General features: G+C 37.4%; 1 long non-coding RNA gene across 2 annotated transcripts; it reads left to right on the forward strand.

Annotated features, from left to right (window-relative positions):
- The first annotated feature begins 1,698 nt into the window (after window positions 1–1,698).
- Window positions 1,699–12,555, forward strand: LOC111093199. 2 transcript variants are annotated; one of them, XR_005381154.1, is made up of 4 exons: window positions 1,699–2,049; window positions 10,788–10,863; window positions 11,600–11,985; window positions 12,109–12,555. It is a non-coding gene; the product is annotated as an uncharacterized LOC111093199 (long non-coding RNA). The 2 variants fall into 2 exon arrangements; XR_005381153.1 differs by having other exon boundaries at window positions 11,600–12,555.
- The last annotated feature ends 5,241 nt before the right edge of the window (window positions 12,556–17,796 follow it).

The following is a 17,796-nucleotide window of genomic DNA, read 5'->3' on the forward strand; positions in this document are numbered from 1 at the left end:
TCTCTCTGGGTGGATTGAGATGAGAGAGAGATGGGATCACGGGGTTTTTACCTGTATGATGGGAATATATTGGCTTTTTAAAAATTATTTATTCTTTAAGCTATACCTATAAATATATGATTTTTCATATATACATATGTTTTACAATAACAACACTTTAAAAAAGGAAAGGATTATAATAATACAATATGATAAATGCTACCTAAGTATTATTTTTTAAAAAGTATCATGGAAGGAGATTAGAATAAGTGAATAGTTGCCAGGAAAGAAAATCAAGGTTTGCAGTGGAAATATTAAGCCAGGATTACCAGGGCAAAGGGAGTTGGATGGCTTGGTGGTCAGTGCCAGACACTGAGAGAGCCAAGTGAGCCTCCCTACTTGCAGGACAATGGACTGGGTACTTAGAGGACAAAGGATCCTAGGTAGTCCTAATAATGCTCTGGCAACTTTATCACCTAATTTGTGTGTGTGTGTGTGGCCTTCCTGAGGAAGACCATTTATCCCTCTGAGTGCACTTATTATTAGACTATCACTCTTTATTACATTTTTTTTAAAGATTTTATTTATTTACTCATAAGAGACACAGAGACAGAGAGGTAGTGACACAGACAGAGGGAAAAGCAGGCTCCCTGTGAGGACTCAATCCCGGGATCATGCCCTGAGCCAAAGGCAGACACTCAACCACTGAGCAATCCCAGGTGTCCCACTTTTTCTTTATTTCAACATACTTTCGAAAAAGTTAAAAACCCCATGTTCCCAGGCTCGTTTTCATTGGCTACAGTTTCATTTGAAGGCTTTTAGATACGCCACCTTAAACTTTTCCAATAGATACCTCCAAAGTATATCATAAAATTAATTCTCTCTTATATTTCCACAAAGTGTGGAGCATCTTGATTTTTTTTTTTTTCTGTTAACATAAAGTTACTTCCTCAGCATCCCTAAATTTAGTTGTCTATTTGTGGTGGTCTCAGCTTGGCTTAGTCCTGGCCGTAAGTAAATTTAGCTGCTCCCCATTTCCTTGTGATTGCAGTCAACCGAGTCTGATCTAGATCAGAAGACCATGTGATTGAGGGGCATCTGGGTGGCTCAGTGGTTGAGCATCTACCTTTGGCTCAGGTCGTGATCCCAAGGGTCCTGGGATCGAGTCTACATCAGACTCCTTACAAGGAGCCTGCTTCTCCCTCCGCCTATGTCTCTGCCTCTCTCTCTGGGTCTCTCATGAATAAATAAATAAAAATCTTAAAAGAAGAAGAACATGTGATTGAAAGATTTCCTTCTCAAATATAAAAGTTTACTAAATCTCAATCATTTTTCTCTCTCCAAAGATGGGTTCCATTTGGCACTGGATTCGTTTTTTTTGCAAATAATCTGTGTGCCTCAGTGCTATCAGTGAAGACGTACACTTGGTGCTGCTGTTACAATCACACATCAGCTTCTCCAGTGTTCTCTAAAGCTGTGCCCTGAGGGAGAGGATAGGCTAGAGTAGTTCCATCTCCCTCCGTCCTAGTGTCCTGTCATCCAAATTACTTGGTACAAGGCTGTAAATCTGACTTCACTTATCTGCCACCCACTATCTATGGGAATAGCCCGATTATATTAAACTTCATTTATGAACCATGATTTCTGATGGTCCCGGCACCATCTTGATGCTTCAGCTTCGGGCAGTTGTTTCCTTTATTTCATTCAGAAGCAGGGTACAGATGCTGTGTATACCAACTGCCAGCGCCTTGGAGCCTTTTTCTGAATTCACCTAGTCTTAGCCTCTTATTTTTCTGGGAACTCTTCTGGGATACAATGAGAAGAGTAAACAAGGAATGGAACCAAGCCAGAATTCTGATTCTGAGAAAACCCCTCCCCCGTGGCAAGAATTCAAGCACAGAAGCGAGGTGGGGAGGAAAAAGAAAGAAGCAAATTGTTCTACCAGCTGGCTGTCTCCAATGTTGAAGAAAATTAGATATTAGCCAGAATAGAGATTCCTTTAGCACACTTGGTCCTCCTAGATGCACACTTCTTTCTCGATTGAGGATTCAGGCTATCTATCTCTTCAAGGTAGATTAACTCATGTATTTACTGAATCTCCAGGATCTGTACTTAGCCACTTATAATAATAGTCTTTGTTACATGGGCATCATTGCCATACCAGGAGAATCTGTAAGGAAAGCTTCAATTGGTCAAGTGATAAAATCCACTTTGAAAAATGACAACTTCTCTTTGTGATTTCCTTCATTCAATGCTAAAAACACAAACAGGTGATTTTGGTCTCTGGGGCTCTTTACAAATAGCCTATGTCCAAAGCATTTAAGGGACAATCAATGAATGTTTAGCAGAAGTCACATAATGCTGCTGGTAGAAATACACTAAAAAAAAAAAAAAAAAAAAAAAAAGTCTCTGTAATTGTGTTGCTAGGAATCCTATCAGAAATTGTTATGACTTAATGCGATGGGGAAAATGTAAACCAGACATGAAGAATAAAATCATCCATTGGTAGGTCCTATATTAAATCCAGAGGAGTCTAAATAAGATCAGGCAATGAATGTGATGAAAAATTAAATTTACCCAATTCATAAGAACCAAACTACAGACTTTCAAGTACAAATCTTAGACTATGAAAGTCAATACCTTACTTTCTTAAAGTTTTAGAACTATTAAAATAATAAACTAAAGGTTGCTTTTATTACCTTATACTCTATTAAACACAATTTTTTGCTATTTATCTTATAAGAACAAAACCAATGTCATACTTATTACCACATGCTAGTATATGGAATACCTTAAAGATTCCTGTTTTAAAGTGTTTTTAATTCCCTTTTCATTTAGCTTTCTTGAAAGTTTGTGTGTGGGGGAAACTATAAGACAGGAGGCATTTAGGAAACATTTACTGAGTGCCACTAGTCAAATGAAATTAGAGGTTCCAGAGCTAGATTAGACACTGAGGTTTGAGCCTGGGGTTGGGAGGGGGGCAGGAAAAGAGAGCAGAAAGGAATGGATGGGGCACCTGGGTGGCTCAGTGGTTGAGCATCATCTCAGCTATGCAATCCCCATTCTTTAATAATTTGTTACTTATTTAGCATTTGATTCAACCATATTTCTCTAATCACTCTGCACATAGAATACAATTTGAGAGCCAAATATAGTAACAGTAGTGGTCATAATTGGCTCCTTGTTTATCTTTTGATAGGTTTATGTGTGTGTGGATTTTCTTTAAATGAAGAATTGTCAGGAAAACACATTTATCTTGGGAAAATAAGTAGCTAAGGTATGTTGCCATTGAAGGGTAATGCATATCATCATCATGCAATAACTGCTGAATAAACACTTTTATTTACACAGTACTTAGGTATTAAAACTTTTGAAAAGCATAGGTGGAAAAAACTAAGCTGATATATTATCTGATAAAGAAATGCTTATTAAAGATGATTGCACACCTGGGTGGCTCAGTGGTTGAGCGTCTGCCTTCAGCTCAGGTCATGATCCCAGGGTCCTGGGATTGAGTCGCACATCGGGCGCCCCCACAGGGAATATGCTTCTCCCTCTGCCTGTGTCTCTGCCTCTCTCTCCCTGTGTGTCTCATGAATAAATAAATAAAATCTTAAAAAAAAAAAAAGAGAGAAAAGAAAAAGAAAGGAATGGATGTGGTTAGAAAGGAGAGGGGACAGCGCTGAGTATAGGCCTCGAGCTGCAGGTATTATGAAGCAATGATCATTTTCGAAGATTATTTAAACTTATAAAAAGTTAATTAAGAACTGTATGAGGCCCCCTGTGCAATTATACTGCCAGTTCATTCCCAAACTTCCCTTCTCCCTTGGTAAATTATGATATGCACAGTCTTTTTTTTTTCATTTTACTATTTTCGAACAATAACAAAAAACACGGGGGTGTGTTTTGATTCTGCAGCTGCCGGAGCATTGTTCTCGTCCACTTGATGTGATGATGGATACTGAGTTCAATTGCCGTGATCATGATGACATCTGGCAGGCAGCTTTAGAGAGACCTCTGTGGTATGCGTGACACAGGACATGTTTTTCTGAACCAAAGGGAAGCGTGTCAAGGTTTTGTTACCTCCTCTTCTGAAAAAATGGCCTGTAGTAGATACAGAGGGTGACTGGAACTAAAATAATGTATATTGAAGAGCTATGGGCTGTTGGATTACAAGACACAGAGTAGAGGTGGGGTAGTCATCACAGAGAAACAGAGACGCTGACTTGTGGTGTTCCTGTTTTAAAAAAATTAAAAAAAGAAAAACCAGGTGAAATGGAAATACTCTCTTGTATTGCTGTAAAATGAGACAGATGAAGGAAATCTTAAAAATACTTAATAAGGTGTAGAAGCTGGAGGCTTTTTTTCATTTGGGAAGGCAAGTATTGATCTATTTTTTCAAAATGGTAGGAAAAGAAGAACCCCAAACTTTTCCCATGCTTCCTAGATTTATTTTTGGCACTGGCATGGAAATCAGTTAATGCACACCTTTAATCCCCTTTGAATTGAGACATTCCAGATAGGGCTGGCAGGGGCAAGGGCTCACCTCACACGTGGGGCCACTAAATGGATGTTTAAATGCCAGATATCTCATCTTCCCCCAAATACCTCTCCTACCAATTGTAAATCCCCAATATTAGTATTAATAATGAATTAGATAGGGACATCATCTCTGTACGGTCACTTGACCCTCTCTTATCAGTTTATCACAAGAGAATATTTTCTTTTTTTTAATTTTTATTTATTTATGATAGTCACAGAGAGAGAGAGAGAGAGAGAGAGAGAGAGGCAGAGACACAGGCAGAGGGAGAAGCAGGCTCCATGCAGGGAGCTCGGCGTGGGACTCGATCCCGGGTCTCCGGGACGCGCCCTGGGCCAAAGGCAGGCGCCAAACCGCTGCGCCACCCAGGGATCCCCAAGAGAATACTTTCTAGGAGAAAACAAGTCATATCGAGCCCTGTTGGAGTAGGGTAGGCCCTGGGCCAAAGGGTGATCTCAGTGCATGCCTGGGAAGAGAACAGTGGTTCCAGAGGGGACAGGGATCCTTGAATGCTACCAGAATTGCTTTGCATAGTTCCAGTTCCTTCATTGCTCTTTAGTAAATTATAAATTTTGGAATTCTATATTACTCCAGTGTTTTTTTGTGGTTATAGATATTGATTTTTTCTTTAAAAAAATTTATTATAGTTGATATACCATGTTACATTAGTTTCAGATGACAGCATAGTGATTCAGTATCTCTACAACATAGTGATTCAATGCCATCTCTCAATAGATTATGCTATGTTCACAGGTGGAGCTACCATCTGTCCCCATGCAATGCTATGTCATTATCATTGACTATATTTCTTATGCTGTGCCTTTTATTCCTATGATTTATTCACTCCATAACAGGAAGATTTTAACCCCCCATCCCCCCACCCATCTCCCCTCTGGCAATCATCAGTTTGTCGTCTGTATGTATAGGTCTGATTCTGTTTTTTGTTTGTTCGTTTGTTTTTTTAGAATCCACATAGAAGTGAAATCATATTGGTATCTTTCTTTCTCACTCTGTCTTATTTCACTTACATAACACCCTCTAGGTCCATCCACATTGTTGTCAATGGCATGATCTCATCCTTTTTATGGCTGTGTAATAAATATATATATATATATATATATATTATTTATTTATTTATAACATCTTCCTTATCCATTCATATGTTGATGGACATTTAGGTTGCTTCCATATCCCAGCTATTGTAAATAATGCTGCAATAAGCATAGGGGTGCATATATCTTTTCAAATTGGTGTTTTCGTTTTCTTTGTGTAATTACCTAATAGTGGAATTATTGGGTCATACGGTTTTTATATTCTTAAGTTTTTTAGAAACTTGCTACTGTTTTCCACAGTAGCTGTACTAATTTGCATTCCCACCAACAGGGTGCAAGGGCTCCTTTTGCTCCACATCCTCAGCAACACTTGTTATTTTTTGCCTTTTTTATTTTAGCTACTCTGGCAGGCGTAAGGTGATATCTCATGCTGGCTCTTATTTGCATCTCCCTGATGGTTAGTGATGTTTAACATATTTTCATGTGTCCATTTGCCATCTGTATACCTTCTTTGAAAAAATGTCTATTCAGGTCCTCTGCCCATTTTTAATCAGATTGGTTTTTTTTTTTTGATGTGGAGTTATATAAGTTCTTTATATATTTTAGATATTAACCCCTTATCTAATATATCATTTGTACATATCTTCTCCCATTTAGTAGGTTGCCTTAGTAGTAACTAGAGGGTATTTAGCTGGTTCTGTTGATGGTTTCCTTCATTTTGCAAAATCTTTTTATTTTTATGTGGTCTCAGTAATTTATTTTTGTTTTTGTTTCCCTTGCCTTAGGAGATATATCTAGAAAAATGTTGCTAAGGCAGATATCAGAGAAATTATTGCCTGCGTTCTCTTTTGTTATGGTTTCAGGCCTCATATTTAGGTCTTTAATCCATTTTGCATTTATTTTTGTGTAAGGAAAAAGAAAGTGATCCAGTTTCATTCTTTTGGATAGAGCTATCTACTTTTCCCAGCACCATTCATTGAAGAGACTTTTTTCTCAATGTATATTTATTTCTCCTTTGTCATAGATTAATTGACTGTATAAGCATGGTTTATTTCTGGGCTTTCTATTCTGTTTTCTTGATCTATGTGTCTATTTTTGTGCCAATGCCATACTGTTTTGATTATTACAGCTTTACAGTATATCTTGAAATCTGAAATTATGACACCTCCAGCTTTGTTTTTCTTTCTTAAGATTTCTTTGACTATTCGAGGTCTTTTGTGGTTCCATACATATTTTAGGATTATCTGTTCTAATTTTGCAAAAAGAAGAATTTTTTTTGCAAAAAAAAGAATTTTTTTTAAAGATTTTTTATTTATTTATTCATGATAGTCACACAGAGAGAGACAGAGAGGCAGAGACACAGGCAGAGGGAGAAGCAGGCTCCATGCAGGGAGCCCAACGGGGGATTCAATACCGGGTCTCCAGGATCGAAAAAAATTCTTGATATTTTGATAGGAATTGCATTGAATTTGTAGACTGCTTTCAGTACTATGGACATCTTAACAATATCAATTCTCTAATCCATGAGTATGGAATTTCTTTCCATTTGTGTTCACTTCAATTTCTTTCATCATTTCACAGTTTTCAGAATACAAGTCTTTCACCTCTTTGGTTAAGATTATTCCTACATATTTTTTGAGGGTGTAAGGGGAGTTATTAATTTCTCTTTATGGTCCTATTTCATTATTGGTGTATAGAAACACTACCATATATTACTCTAGTCTATAAAGGATAAATTTCTCATCAAGTTTTGCTCCTGATATCTCAGCATTATCAGGGAAGATAGTAAAGAAATCGTACAGTGTTATTTTAGCTCCTGAAAAAAGTATGAGCTTGAGTTTCCATTCAGATAAGAAGTGGCCAAGAGCTAGTTCATTGGTTCTACACTAGAAACCCTCAGGTCATGGAAAAACTCCAGAAATGACAGTTTCTTCCTGCACATTATCAGGTATGGGCTCCACCCTGCTTTCTGTTCAAATGGTTAAGTTACTGAAACAAAACAAAACAAAACAAAAACAGAAAAGGAACATCTGATAAGCATTTGCTTGCCTCCTCAGTAGGCCTTAATTGTGTGTCTAAAATGGAGTCAGGGCATGAAATTCCCCCAGGTAGAAGTATTATAGTGGAGCTAGATAGTGAGGTAGTGAACAGGTGCATGAAATGGTATTGAGAATTTTATGAGTATGGCATACACGTGCACACACACACACACACACACACACACATATGTATATGCTCTTTCTGTAGGAAAGAGTTCCTATTTTTCATCAGCTTTTCAAATAGAATCACAATCCAAAGAAGGTTAAGAACTGTAAAAGAAGATTTAAAATTTTGAGCAAGTGACTGCTCTAATGAGAAAGGACTGAAAAGGGAAAATTTATAAGGAACACAGTTTAATAATACTATCTGGTGCAACGCTGAATAAAATGAAACTAGAATACACAATCATTATTAGTTTGTGGCATATTACTTATATCCATGGTCCCTTGATTCCTATGTCATATATGCAACTACATGTTGATGTAATTTGCACAATGTAGGGCATTTAGGGGAATGGATGCTGATCAGATGCCTTACTTAAGGGCACTTCTCTAGCAGGAGTTAGGACTGTTCTTAAAGATGCTGGAGTCTGAATAGTGTGATTTAAGGGAAGAACTTTGATAAATAAAAATTACTACTCCTTTCATGTTAGTTTAAATGATTGCCTTTCTAATACCTTGCACTAAAATATGAGCCAACCAAAGAATTTCTAGCCACTTAACTCCTCCCAGACCTGTTTATTTGTGTTGGCTTTGATGGTTAAAAGAGAGACGGTACAGTTTTAGGTTGCAATAAGGATATTGGTCAAGTCCCCAAAAAAGTTATGTATGATATCATCCTCCCATGTTTCCCCATGGCATAGCATTTAATATTCTAACATAACATTTCATGATTATTATACCCTTTAACTGAAGTTAAATGGGAAAACAATATGAAGACATATATGAAATTACTTATCATAAGTTTTTTTTTTATTTTTTTATTTTTATTTTTTTTTATAAGTTTTTTTTTTTATCATAAGTTTTATAAAACCACTCAATAGAAAACACCAGTGGCTTACTTTTTTCATTTACATTACTTTTCATTTAAAAGGGAAAAATAAAAATTTCAGGAGTTAACAATTCTTTAGTAATGTAAGTTTTATTGTAAGTAATAATTTCCAATTAAATTATTTCCATACATGTAAAATAAAATAGATGCTGTGAGTGGCATGGATATTAGAAATTTAATTCAAAACCTGTAGGTTTGGAAAGAAAACCATTTTATCCAGAAAGTCATCTTGACATATTAGGTTTTGTTGACTACTTTGGCATATAAGCCAGAAGAATTAAAAATAATAATATTTTGAACATTTCACTATAATGCTTTCTCTTATTCAATAATTAAAAGCATCATTAATGTGCAATGGATATTTTTAACACTCATATTTTGTTTTTAAAGATTTTATTTATTTATTCATGAAAGACACAGAAAGAGAGGCAGAGACATAGGCAGAGGGAAAAGCATGTTCCCTGTATAGTCCAATGCGGGACTCAATCCCAGGACCCTGGGATCATGGCAGGACCCTGAGCTGAAGGCAGATGCTCAACTGCTGAGCCACCCAGGTATGCAATCATCTTTAATAAGCATTTCTTTATCAGAAAATATAGCTTAGTTTTTTCCAACTACTCTTTTCAAAAGCTTTAATACCTAAACACTGTGTAAATAAAAGTGTTTACTCAGCAGTTATTGCATGATGATGATGGTGATATGCATTACCCTTCAATGGCAACATACCTTAGCTATTTATTTTCCCAAGATAAATGTGTTTTCCTGACAATTCTTCATTTAAAGAAAATCCACACACATAAGCCTATCAAAAGACAAGCAAGGAGCCAATTATGACCACTATTGTTACTGTGTTTGGCTCTCAAATTGTATTCTATGTGCAGAGTGATTAGAGAAATATGGTTGAATCAAATGCTAAATAAGTAACAAGTTATTAAAGAATGGGGATTGCATAGCTGAGATGATTAAGATAAAGGTATTAAAGAGTTGGGAAAAATGCCTGTTGTATAGTAATAAGCAGCAGAAGGCTCCTGAAGGTCTCCTAAGCTTTTCAAGATCTGGGTCAGACCTAAGATAAAATTCCTACATACTTGTAGTTTCAAATATAGGCATAATTACATAAATGCTTTAGATTTTACAGGGTGCTTTCAAGCACATTATTCCATTTGACCTTCACAACAGGCTTTAGGCATTTTGAGGACCGGATCTATATTTTGTTCACTGTTGTTTTCACTGCACCTCATATAAAGTAAGCACTCTGCAATTTCTGAATAGATAAATGAAAGAAAGTTATAGTGATTAGTCAAAACCAGCAGTGTATAGAGAAACTTGGTCCCGTTCTTGGTTTTTTGATTCAAAATCCCTTCTTCCTTTTATAATTTTACCTTTCTTTTTTTTCCTACTAAGAAATAATCAAATCTTTGTTATATATGTTTTCCATTTTTTCAGATCTCAAAACAAAATCTTATGAGTTCTTTAGAATTCATAACCTCTCTTATTACTTAATAGTGAAGTTAGCTAGTTTAAATCAGATATGGCAAGCTTTTTCCATAAAGGACCAATTAGTAAATATTTTCAAACTTTTGTGCCATATGGTCTTTGTGGCAACTCTTCAACTCTAGCCATTGTGGGATAAAAGTAATCATAGGCAAATAAGTAAACGCTTGGGCATGGCTGTATTCCAATTAAATTTTATTTATGAATACCAATATTTTAATTTCATATAATTTTCTGACTCACAAACCATTATTCTTATTTTGATTTTTAAAAACTATTTAAAAGGGTAGAAGCTATTCTTGGCTTGGGGGACCAACAATACAGGCAGCTGGCTAGGCTTGGTTCACAGTTCTGAGTTTGCCAATTCCTGGTTTAAATAATGATGGGAAGAAGAGCTTAGCTTCCCTGTATAGATGTTAATTAAAATCAATCTAACCATTCTTACATTTGGGAACTTGTGTATCAAGGAAAAGGCTATTTATTTTAATTTTCTCAGTGGTTTCTATTTAATGCTACCTAACAGGTTATAAAGCTCTTGATGGTACAGCATTATATCATTTGGGGCACTGAGTGACAGTGGCAGGGTAATCATGAGAAAAAGAATTTTCTAAGTATGCTTCTTTCTATTTCTACAGTTTGGTGATTTGAACCTGGTTCAGGATTATGTCAATGTTGAATGTATCCAGGACTACAGGAAAGGAACTGCTAAAGGTACAAAAGGAAAGTTTTCCTTCCTGAAAACACAAAACATACTATTTTTAAAAAGCAAAATATTTTTTGCTTGAAAACTATTGTATCTGTCCTGGCATATTTACAATCAACAATAAGAACAAATCTCAAAGACTAATAATATACACTCTAGGGAAAGCATAGAAATCATGCTCTATTTCTACAGAGACAAGAGGGGCAAATCCAGTGAAAAACAGTGCAAAATGCTGCTGAGGGGAAGGAGAAGGAGTGGAAGAGAGATATTTTCAAAGTTACAGGGACAGGAAGATGACACTTTCCTTTTTTTCTTTTTTCTTTTTTTTTTTCTTCTTTTTCCTTTTTTTTTTTCCCCTAATGCAGAAAGAAAGATGCATTTGTACTGTTAGAAGTACTTGTTTTATAGTCGTGCTGTCAGAGCACGACTATAAAATAATCTGTGCTACTACATAAGACATTGCATGGAAAATGGAAATAGAGGATAAGAATCTTTTCATTCATTCATTCATTCATTCATTCATTCATTCACAGTTCTCTGTGGTTAGAGAGAAGCTGAGAAGAGAGTGAGAAAGTTAAGGTCATAATCATTCCATTATGAGCCCCCAATTTTTTCAGTTTCAGAAATGATTTCAGTACCATTCACTGTAACTCTCAAGGAGCATGAGTTTCACTCATCTTGGTGAGGAAAATAAGAATCTGAAAAGCCTGGGGGCTGAGTTTTTTATTATTTTCCTGGTTCCAGGGAGGACACTTCTGTTTGGATTAAATAACTCGCTGCTAACCGGACAATTACTGGTCATTCTGTTGAAACGAGGACTTGCTCTACACGTGGAAAGAGAGCATCATGTTCCAGGGGAGACCTTGTTAGCCATTCTCGTGGGAAACATACATTTTGTGTGAGAAACCAGCAGACCTCCCCTCCAAATGACCTTTGATCTCATGGAAAGACTGCCGTTATTCCAATCCACAAATCAGGACAGGCTGAGCTCTATCAAACATTCCTGCTTGCCTGACCTCAAACTTTTGTGGTGGTTTTCCTCAATAGGAGGTAGGAGATGGAAACATGGTGAGACACAAGTACTTTGGGAACACTCAGCAGAGTCTGAAAAGCTGCTTGCCCCATACAAGGTTTATATTTAATTTTTGAGTGTTTACTTGATTCTTGTATGTAAAGCCTCCACCCTTCAGTGTTGATTTTGGAAGTCATATAAATAGTTCAGAATAGTTCAGATTTCTTCTTCCCATTTGCAGATGTTCATTTTTGAAGAATTAATGAAGACATATTTCCGGTGTGTGTTGCAGGGATTTCTGCTTCATCTCCATTCCCTTTAAACTGGAATATTAGACTATGACCCCCTGGTTTTGTCTTCTTGAGCAAGTTCTGCATCTCCTCAGGAGAGTTTTCATGAGCCATTCGTTTACTCTGTTTTTGCACAAGTTCTGACAGGGATTAAAGGAGAAAGATTTATTTTGAGAATGTCCCGTTTGGTGTCCAACAGACCACACACTGGTTCGCAATGACAAAACACACTGGTTTGTGTCAGCTCTACTTTTCATTGCTTTGAAATATTGAGATATTCACTAAATATCTTTCAGCTTTTTCACCTGTTAAATGAATTACATTTCTGGCAGAAAAGGCTTGGTTTTGCTGAGGTAACAAATATGCCCCAAATTTCAATTGTATAGAAAAGCAAAGGTTTTCACACGTCTCTCATGGATTAGAAAGAGCTCTTGGGTCTGAGTAGTCAGCCATTTAGCGATTTAGACTTAGTACTTCATTAAATGCTACCCAAAGCAACCAACACATGCTACTAATATTTAGTTTTCAAGCCTCTTCCCAAGACTTTGAGTTTATTAAGTACACCGTACACTTCCAACTTACTTCAGGTAAGGGTTTACGAAATGTTTTGCCTCTGAAAAACACAGAATACCATCCTTCAGGCCTCCACTAATAGTTTCCTTATGAAACACTTCTTGATTCCCAAATCAAAGCTGTATACTTTAGTATGAGGCACTACTCGAGTTGTATATGCTAATTTCCACATTCATCCGATTGGTACAAATTATGCTGTGACAGTGAACCAGCACCAAAAAAGTTAATGGCTTTAAAACAACAAAGGGTTATTTCTCATTCAGGGCACTGCTTACTCATCGCAGCCCTCAAGGATCCAAGCTCAACAAAATGTAACTACTGTGCCAAACACTTGGTTACTGCTAGACCAATGAGCAATGAGATGTCTGGAGGGTCTCACACCCACAATTAAGTACACAGCCTGAGAGTATCACATGTTCCTTCTATTCAGAACTCAGTCACGAGAGAAAGTCACATACTCTCAGCAAAGTACTTATGTGACCAGACACGGCAACTCTCAAATAGCTGATGAAAAGCGTGGTGGCAATCAGAGCTGGTCCCTTCTAGTTATAAAATTTCATGATATTATTCTGACCATGGTTCAAAGAAATCTTTGGGTGACAACCCTACACCACAGAATGATAATCTTTATGCATGCAGTAAACAATTTAACATTTAAAGACATATTCCTGGATCTGTAAAGGCTGTGTACGTTTCGGCACCTGAATAAATGAAGATAGATAATCATGACTCTCCTAGAAAGTATCCTTACTCTGCATTCAGCTCATACCTCCCTAGTTACTTCTTTTGTCCCATGGTTCTGCCAGGACAAATGTGGTCAATTCCAGTGAAGCCTGAAGTCAGGGCTAGAGAAGTTACAACGGTTTCAGCAGGTTCTTGTCCAAGGTGTCGGTTAGCATTGACAGCAGTGAATTTGTCAGCAGCCAATTTTCCACTCACCCCCATTTCCCAGAAGTTCTGAGGGGATTGCTGAGCCAGCACTCAAGAACAGAGGCATCTTTGTTTGGCAATAGTGTGAGGTTTACTGATTGATGTTCAACCTGAAAAACACTATACCTTCATTGTACAAAATAAGTCCATATTTTGAAGCCAAGATGGCTAATACAATGGGTAGCCAGGAATACTCTCCGGTTTTGTCATCCCTTTGTCCTTGTGTTGCAGGAAATGTACGTAAGCAGGAAATGAGATAAAATAAATGTCAGATTCTGTGGTTCAACATGCAGATAGTAATAGTTATTAGATGTCAGGTAAAAATAGAAAATTTCTTCCCCAAACATGTCCCCATGAACTTTCCAGCAGAGTAATGCAGTTAATCATCTTCAATAGGACAAAATACAGCCTCAGAATTTGGGGAAAGGACAGACTGGGCTGTGGTAGAGTGTTTGATGTCCATGTGGCCATAGCTGTGACCTGTTTTGGAATCTTCAAGTTCCTGAAATCTCATAAGTTCCTGATTACATCTCACAGAAATTTATTCTCCCAGAGTTTTTTTTTTTTTTTTTTTAAGATTTATTTATTTATTTATTCAGAGAGAGTGAGCGAGAGAGAGGCAGAGACACAGGCAGAGGGAGAAGCAGGCTCCATGCAGGAAACCCAACATGGGACTCGATCCTGGGTCTCCAGGATCACACCCCGGGCTGCAGGCGGCGCTAAACCGCTGCGCCACCGGGGCTGCCCTAGTCTCCCAGAGTTTTACAGTCATCTTTGACGGCCTGGCTCTGCAGCCTTTCAGTTATAGAAACTTGGGCAATTATTTAATCTCTCTATGCCTCAGTTTACATGCAAAGCACCTAGTCCATAGTAAGTACCCAAACCACCCTAGCTTGTGGGTTCAGAAATCAACAGTTTCTGAGGAATATGATAATATTCACAGCAGCATTACTTCTAAATTGTGAATAAAGGAAAGGTTCTCAAAGTTTAGTAACTTAAAGATGTCCTTGGAACAGATAATACGTAAGCATTTTCCCCTGCTCCTCCAGAGCTTTCTGCAAAGGTTTTACTTTAAAAGTCTCAATATATTTCTGTGTTCTGAAACTTAGAAGGTGTGATTACAGAGTCCAGTTCAGAATTCTCTGTATCCCAGGATATTCTAAAACATGGAAGTCATGTTTTGAACACCTGTCTCAATATTTTTCTCAATCTCAATCTCAAAGGAAGAATTTTCCATTACCGAAGAGCTGCCCTCAATATTAAAACAACTCCTCATAATGAAGCCCACTCTAACTTAGAATGCGATCTTAGACCATTTTCCAGCTCTTATAAGGTGGAATGACTTGAATTGGAGATGCCTCTCATTCCATCAGTTATTGTATATTTGGAAATACCCACAGAATTCCAGGAAGAATAGAAGGCTGGGGAGGGAGTAATTTGAACTTAAAATCAAGTAAACTCTTTTATTAAAAATTTTGTAAAAGATATGTGAGAGAATCCCGTGTAGGCATATTACTTGGAATGTAGATTTGGCAGCTATAATGAAGAAGATGGGCAGTTAACATTAATTCATGTTAACATCTAAGCCACAAGGCAGCTTTCTCCACAAAGTCGGCAGGGGTGCCAGGTCCCTTCATCTCCTGGTTCCTTTATCTGTAAGATCTTGCTCTCATCACTATGGTATAAAATAACACACTGCCAAGTCCTCATTCCAGACAACAGAAAAGAGTTAAAAGGACAGGGAAGGCACCCACCCCCCCTTCTTTTAAGGATGTGTCCCCTTGGGACGCCTGGGTGGCTCATTGGTTGAGCGTCTCCCTTCAGCCCCGGGGATGATCCTGGAGTCCCTATATGGAACCTGCTTCTCTCTCTGCCTCTGTCTCTGCTTCTCTATCACTGTGTCTCTCATGAATAAATACAATCTTAAAAAAAAAAAGATGTGTCCCCTTCAGAGAAGGTGGGCTACTCTCACTTCCATCCCATTGGTCCACACTTGGTCACGTGGCCATGGGAGCCAGCAAGTGTCCTCTTTATCCTTGAAGGTCAAGTGCCCAAACTAGGAACTGAAAGAAAGAATAGATACTGGAAGAAGAGGAATAGCCTCCGTGTGAGTAGAAGACAGGATGCTGGGGGAAGCTCTATGCAAATCTGATCCCTGCAGTATTTTAGGAATCACTCCTTGTATATATCTGTGCATTATGAATTAGAGGGTTATTTCTGATTCCCTCTGAGGAATTGCCTAGGCTGCCTATGTCCAAAGCTCCATAATTGCAAAATGGGGCAATCACATTAACTACAAAAAGGGTGAAAAATATTTGTTGATGTGATGAATCTTAAGTCAGAGTTTTAAAATAAGTGAAATATCCTTCAAAACCAACTCAACAGGGCACCTGGGTGGCTCAGTTGGTTAAGCACCTGACTCTGGATTTTGGCTTAGGTCATGATCTCAGGGTCATGAGATGTAACCCTGCCTGGGTTCCCAGGGGTTCTCTCTCTCTCTCACCCTCTCTCTCTACCCTTCCCCCTGCACGCTTGCACTCTCTCTCACACACATACACAACTAAATAAAATAAATAAATAATTTTTTAAAAAAACCCAAATCAACCATGGAATTAACATTTTTTTAAGTAGGTTCCACCCCAGCTAGTGTGGAGCCCTATGACCCTGAGATGGAGACCCAAGCTGAGATCAAAATCAGTTCCTTAACCAATTGAGCTAGCCAGATGCCTCAGGTTAGCATTATTTTTAAAAATAGTTGATTTTTGGTATTATATATTTTTATTATTTGTTAATATATGTGTATACATACACACACATATATATTATATGTAATTTTGTTATTACCACTGTTATAGCCAGTGGTTAAAAATTGAATGTTTTCTTCTTTATCAGCACTCTTATCCCTTAGAGAAAGATGCCTGTTTCCATTTTAAAGTTAGATTTTAGAATCAAAGGGACTGTTGATTTTTCAAATTCAGGAAATGCCTCTCAGGCTATAATGGCCATGTTATATGATAATGTGTATGTGTAGGTAAAAGAAATTTTGATGAAAAATTTGGGTTTGGTTTATTCATTTATTTATTTTTAAGATTTTGTTTATTTATTCTTGATAGATACAGAGAGAGAGGCAGAGACAAGCAGAGGGAAAAACAGGCTCCCTGCAAGGAGCCCATGCAGGACTCAATCCTGGACTCCAGGATCACATCCTGAGCCAAAGGCAGACACTCAACAGCTGAGCCACCCAGGTGTCCCCGGGTTTGGTTTAAAGAACAGTGAAGAAAATGAAGCCAGAAAATCTTGAAAGCCTTGACTCTAAGACTAAACAAATAAGAAAAGCCAAACATCTATTCATTCATTCAACACATGCCTACTAGAGCACTTACTTTATTCTGAGTAGAAGCTGAATATGCAAGGATAATAAAAGTAGACAAGATTTCTGTCCTCAATACTTTGCATGCTGCTAGGAGAGACAGGCAATAAACAAGTAACCACAGCATGTAATAATAAGATAATGGTAACTACTATAAAATGAATAAATAGTATATTCCAATAAATAACAGGGGACATTTGCTTTAGATGAGGTAGTTGAGGAAGGCCTCTCCAAAAGGGATCAATAAAGCACAGACTGGGAAGAGAAGACACCAGTCTTAGAAAGAGGAGGGAGAAGAAAGTTTCAGACAGAACAGAGATCTGGTGCAAAAATAATGTTGGCATGTTCATCATAAATGGTAAAGCTAAGAATAAGTACCAATATATTTGTTTCCAGCATGAGTCTCTGAAAAGTATCCATGGTTAGAACTGTTGCCTACACCACCTCATGTTCATTGCCACTTCCATTATTTCTTTTTGTTAGTTAAATAACAGAATTGAAAAACAAATACTAGGTATTAAAGTTTGGTGGCCAAGAGAGAACATATGCAAGTAGAAGCTGCTAGAATGAAGAATTTCAAAAATGAATAGAACAAATTATTGAAAAGAAAAGGACAAAATACTAGAACATGATTAGTTTTAAGTTTATTTGAAACTCCTGGCTATTGCCAATTTTTAATTGAGTGCTCCCAAAACAGATCTCACTTGAATTTTATGGGCATGCTGTCACTCCCATATTTAGCTGGGGCTGTGTTTACTTTGTAATT

The sequence above is a fragment of the Canis lupus genome, chromosome 29 (assembly GCF_011100685.1).
Source record: "Canis lupus familiaris isolate Mischka breed German Shepherd chromosome 29, alternate assembly UU_Cfam_GSD_1.0, whole genome shotgun sequence".
Classification (NCBI taxonomy): Eukaryota; Metazoa; Chordata; class Mammalia; order Carnivora; family Canidae; genus Canis; species Canis lupus.